The sequence below is a fragment of the Cyclopterus lumpus genome, chromosome 8, assembly GCF_009769545.1.
Source record: "Cyclopterus lumpus isolate fCycLum1 chromosome 8, fCycLum1.pri, whole genome shotgun sequence".
Taxonomy (NCBI): Eukaryota; Metazoa; Chordata; class Actinopteri; order Perciformes; family Cyclopteridae; genus Cyclopterus; species Cyclopterus lumpus.
Window position 1 is genome coordinate 5,280,019 of NC_046973.1, and position 5,735 is coordinate 5,285,753.

Below are 5,735 nucleotides of genomic sequence, written 5' to 3' on the forward strand. Positions count from 1 at the left end.
GCCTGGTGGACTGGAGGGGGAGCAGCAGCCTGGCAGTAGTGTAGCCAAATGCACTCTTTTGTTTTATCGTTTTTAAACGTTTATATGTGTAGACCTAGCCTGACATTTTAATGGTCAATAATTGAACATACCGATGAATAAACAAATGTGTATTTGCTTCTCTTTTTCACAGCTGCATTACTTTATGGAAGAACATTTTCAAAGCCTTATCACCCTAATCAGATATCTCAATTAATCTCAAATCATTAATTGCCATTAAAGCTACAAAACATTTAATGGTGAGCTAAGACAGGCAACATATGTTGCTTTAAACTACTCTCTGTGTTGATAGACTCAGATATATCTTCTTATTTTCAGCTGCAGATTTAGTTGGCCAATAAACCAGATGTTGAGATGGTCAACTAAGAGTCCAAAATGTGTTTGTTTTAGAGGTGGCCTGCACATTTCACAGAGGAAGCCTTTATGACCAAGTTGATTTAATAACCACTCCTAATTATCATCCGAGAGCTGGGTTATTGTACAGACTACTTGTTTTCCAATAAGTGACGCTTCTAAGAGGGCCTCAACAACTTGGGATGCCCCAAAAGGAGGCGAGGCAGCTAGCAAAGTACTGTGACGTCTCTGTTGTCATTGGCAGACACCATGTGTGCAGTAAGTATATATATTTAAGTCCAGTATTTCTTTGTTCATGTCTTTACCCAACACATCCGATTAAAACATTCGGCAGATCAAAAAGTTACTCCTCAGGTTGCCACGCGTTACAGCGGAAACACTGAGTTGGTGGCTATCGCACTTGTCAAAGTATTTTAATCGGTATGAATCATCTTTCTGAACTGAATATGTTTTCCTATTATTGTGTAGGCGGAGAAGATGGATAAAGACAGTCGAGAAGAGGAAATACACCCACAAAGATCACAATGATTTAATGATGCCAAGTGAAGCCGATATGATACACATTGAAGTTGTCTTTAATCATCTACACAAGGTGATTGATCAAATGTCGTATATGTATAGCGGAATTATAGATAGTGTTGTATGGTATTCAGCAATAGAAAACAAATAATAAAGTAAGTTATCATCATAGAAGGAAGAGATGTTGTTAATACAATCTTCTCATTGTCCGTGTATCCAGTTCAACACTGTTCCAGTTACCACATGTTGATTTGCATGTTAATAAAACATCTTTGGCAAATTGCAATAAAGAGACGGTAAACAACGTATTGTATTTATCTCCATAATGTCAAGATTTACAACATCATATTATCTGCTGTTGTACAATTGTTAGTTTCAGCCCTTGGCGATAATTGGAGAGTCTGAGTGTGTGAAACTAAAGTGTTGTTTCTGGCACATTTTCTTTCTGGAGATAATAGTGTCGATTTTTTTGGAGTGACGGTTGCTTTGTGTAGTGCTGATTAGCTTCTTGTTCTCACTGATGGAGGGAGCCGCATGCTGTAAACACTTCCACTGATTGGCACTCGCTCTCGTTGTGTCGAGATGCACCTCCGCTTGATGCCATGTGTGGGGTTGATCCAACAGAGATCAATACGCCGAGGAGATGCGCGACTTTGATTTGGTTCCCCCGAGACGCATCAAAGATTAATTAGTGCTGCATCTTATTGAAAGCTCATTATAGTGCCAGCCAAACACACTGCAGTACTGACACCTCGCCACTGGGTGGCTGTACAAGCGTCTCAAAGCAGCCGTCTCGTGCACTTCTTCTCTCCAGGAGCCTTTTCTCTCCTCTCGGGTCTCCATGGATCCCGGTTACACCTGGACCGTGGCCCTATTTAGTAACATTTATATGACTAAAACTGCTTTCATAATCATCATCATTCTATTGCATCCAATGTTGCTGTTTGTATTAGTGGTAATACGTTATTCTATTATTCCATCTGCTATTATTGGTGCTATTGCTATTACTACTCTCATTGTATGTATCATTTATGTCATATGGACTGACTGGTGAGGGATCCCCCCCTCAGTTGCTCTCTCTGAGGTGTGTTCCTTTTCCCTCTATTAATAGATGGGGGGGGGGGGGGGGGGGTTACAAATTGTTGTATGTTGTACAAATTGTCAGTTCAACTGAATACTTCTACTACGGAAGATTTTAGCTTTTTGCCGCTCATCCCTTAACAACGTATAGGTCAAATCTGAGTGATCTCTGGAAAACCTGTCGCCACCTCTTTTGTCCAATTTGCAAGCCGGGCGTCAAGCTCGGATTCAAACGGCCGGATGGGCAGCAGCTCTGTATTGATCTGTAATCTGAGCGGGAAGCGTTCAGTGTGCATTCCCCCCCCCCCAATGAGGCAACATGCTGGGGACAAAATGACTCGACGAGCCGCCTCTCTTCATACTGGGTGTCAAACATCATATGCATTACATAACAGAAAAGAAGAAAGATCTGACTTACATCTCTGCAGCCGGACTAACACTGTCTGAATGACCTCTGAATGACCTCTGAATGATTTTGAACAAGACGCCCGCGAGTTCAAAGTAGAGAAAATAGCAGTGACTTGATATGAATTGGTGCTGCACTCCTCAGAGGATTGGAGTCCATCAATGTAGTAATACATAATACAAATAATAATAAAAAACAGGAGAAATAACACAAAGCATGTCATCTTAATCATTCAGTGTTGGACTTTTGTCCGGGTTATTACTAAATCCTTCACTTGCTATTTGCTGTCATCACAAGCAGTCGGGGCCAGCTGGGGAGGTTCTCTAACGACGTGTCCATGGAAACAAGGCAGAGGGTCACATGTGCTTCATCACTCGACACGGGGAAAGTCTTCTGTTCCATGTGGATGTTCAAAACACATCAAATCAGAGAGAAGTCTGGCTTTAGTTCCCCATCCTTATTGAATCACATGGTTTCTGGTGTAATTGTTCAGACTCCAGCTCCGGTCTCCGTAGTCTCTCTCTGTTTTACGTGTTATTTCTCAGGCGGCAACCTTCGGGTCTGAAAAGTGAAGCCAGCGAGGAAGTGCCTCAAAGTTGCGTTCTCTCTCCTGGCCAGCAGGGGGCGACTCTGAAAAAAAAGAAGTTTGGTTGTATAGAAGTCTATGAGAAAATAACCCTCCTTCTCTCTTGATCTATTACCTCATTAAACATTGTAAACATGAGTTCATGATCACCAATAACACGTCTTACAGCATGATGTTAGTTTAGTAAACGAGAGGTTGCGACGCACTACGCTGTCTGCGTGTTGACTTTCACGGTATTTTCACTTCATGAAAGTTAATTGTAACATTTTTGTCTTATTAAGCTGTGGTTGTACTGAGCTCCACCCTCTTGTGTCACCTCCGTTTGCCAAAAAATAAACAGATGGCGACGCCCCAAAAAAACAAAGATGGCTAAAGCAAACATTTTGAACGTGAGGCTTCAAAAAATGATGTCACTTCTTTCTCCAAATGTCCCTCTTTCAAAATGCACTGGTGGGAAAAACGACAAAGGAAAAACAAACGAATCAAACAAGTCTTAATTGGCGTTGAGCTCTGATCTGAAACGTGGCGGCCACGTGATTCTTTTTGAACTCTTGAATCTCCTCGAACGCTCGCGTGTTTGCCCAACGCACCGCGGAATTGTTGCGGGAAATTGTTTTACACGGGAATGCGAAAGGGAGCTCCAAAAATGTCTTTTAACCCTTTTGAGCGGTCTCGTTTGCAGCGTGGATTTGCAATAACGCGCTCAATTACCTCCAAATAACAGATCCGGTGAATTGATTTCATACGTGGTGCATTGTGAACGAATTCCATTCGTAGTAATTGATTTAAATAGTTCCGCCACATAGTAAAAGCTTCTGTAAAGTTGATGAGCTTCGAGGTTTCCATTCGTACATTGTGAGTCCTGGTTAGAGGGCGCATGACTGCCGCTCCTGTCAGATTGACCACGTGTTAAATAATTTCTATAAAGAGGCACCTCTACCCTATATGCACATAATTAATGTCCCTGTGTCTATTTAAAGCATGTGTGCGCATGGCCTTCCCTTCATGTGTTCTAATCTGCAAACGGAGTAGTGAGAAGATGCCCGAGGCGTCGATGATGCGAGGGCGTTGAGGTACTGCTCATCATCTCAACCGTATTAGCAATGGGCAAATATCGTAATGTAGTAAATATAGTAATTTAGCACTAGGGACATAAAGGAACCAATGTTTTCTTTCTGTTTTCTTTAGGCCCAGTCCTCCTTAATCAAAAGCTCAAATGTAATAATGCTTATAGTATAATTACATAATAGTTCATGGTGGGCATATACGTGGAAACAACAGGCTTTTGGCTGCTGATCTGTTTCCTCCTGTCAGCTGTGTGTATGTATATATATATATATATATATATATATATATATATATATATATATATATATATATATATATATATATATATATGTGTGTGTCATTTTAATGTTTTCTTACATAAATCAAACCTTATCACAGGCCAATGTTTATCTCTCTTTAAAACAATGTTATTAAGAAACAGGACTTAAGGATGTTGTAATTAATTGACAAATTGTGAAAAATAAGAAATATATATGTATACACACATATTAATGTTAATGTTCCTGTTCGGGGTTGACACTGAGAACCGTGCACTTTATGCAAAGCCTGTGATCGCGTTGTGATCTCCAGAGTAGCTCGTTAACATATTTAGATGCTATCAAAGTGTGACATTAGAGCTCTGGATGAGCTCATTAGAGAACAAAGTGCGTGTGATTGACAGCTCGACCTGCTCCCTCCGTCGCGAGGGGATTTTTCTCGGCGACATCCCTCAGCAACAGTCAAGTGATGCATTCAGGGGCACGTCGTAAAAATGCCTTTGGGGTGGATTGTAACGATCGACTGTTCCGAGAAGCCTCGGGGGGTGGAAGAGAAATAGTCTCCTGCTATTTTAAAAACATTTCAAACTTTCTTTACAATATGGATACTTATTACATGTCTTTAAGTATTAACATTGACAATAAAGTAAGCTCTCCACCTTGCCCAGATGGGCAAATTATATATTGTTTAGTTGATAGAGCACACAAATATGTGCAGTATAAGCAAATGCAGTAGCCTAATGAACATAAAACAGTTTTACTGATGTTCTGACCTCAGAACATCACCTCAGAACATCAGTAAAACTGTTTTATGTTCAGTAATATTAGCATGGGCGTAAAAGACATGAAGAAAAGTATTGGTTTTTTTTGTGCATATATTTTGTAGGAAAAAAGTCAAAAGCTACAGCGGACAACGAATCCCATTTTCTTTATATATATTTCCCCTTTTTGTAAGATGTAGCTTAGTTGTAGTAGTTGTACATTCATACATTTACGGAAGGCCTACCACGATTTACAATATTATGAATCTAAATATGAAACTAATGTTAGGCCATTTGGTAGATTTAGAAACATGGGACAAACTAGGCTCTCTATGCTAAAGCCAACCAGGCTGCATCACCCTCCACACCAGAAGCCCACTAGCTCGTGAGCTGCAGTTACATTTTAAAGCACAGCTTCGTCGGTTATGCGGATTCTTCTGAACTGAGAGTTTTTGACTCAACACGTTGTTTGCGTCGCGCTACCCCTCTCGCTCTCATATTTCCGACAGTCATCGAGGGCATTGAAGTGTCGCTTGCACTTCCGATGGCCATATTTGGGGAGAGCATCGGCGGCGGCTGAGCTCAGGAAGCAAATTGGAAAAACAGTCAAATGAGCTTCAGTCTGTCTGTCTCTCGCAATTAAAACACCCAAAAGGTTGCTGTTC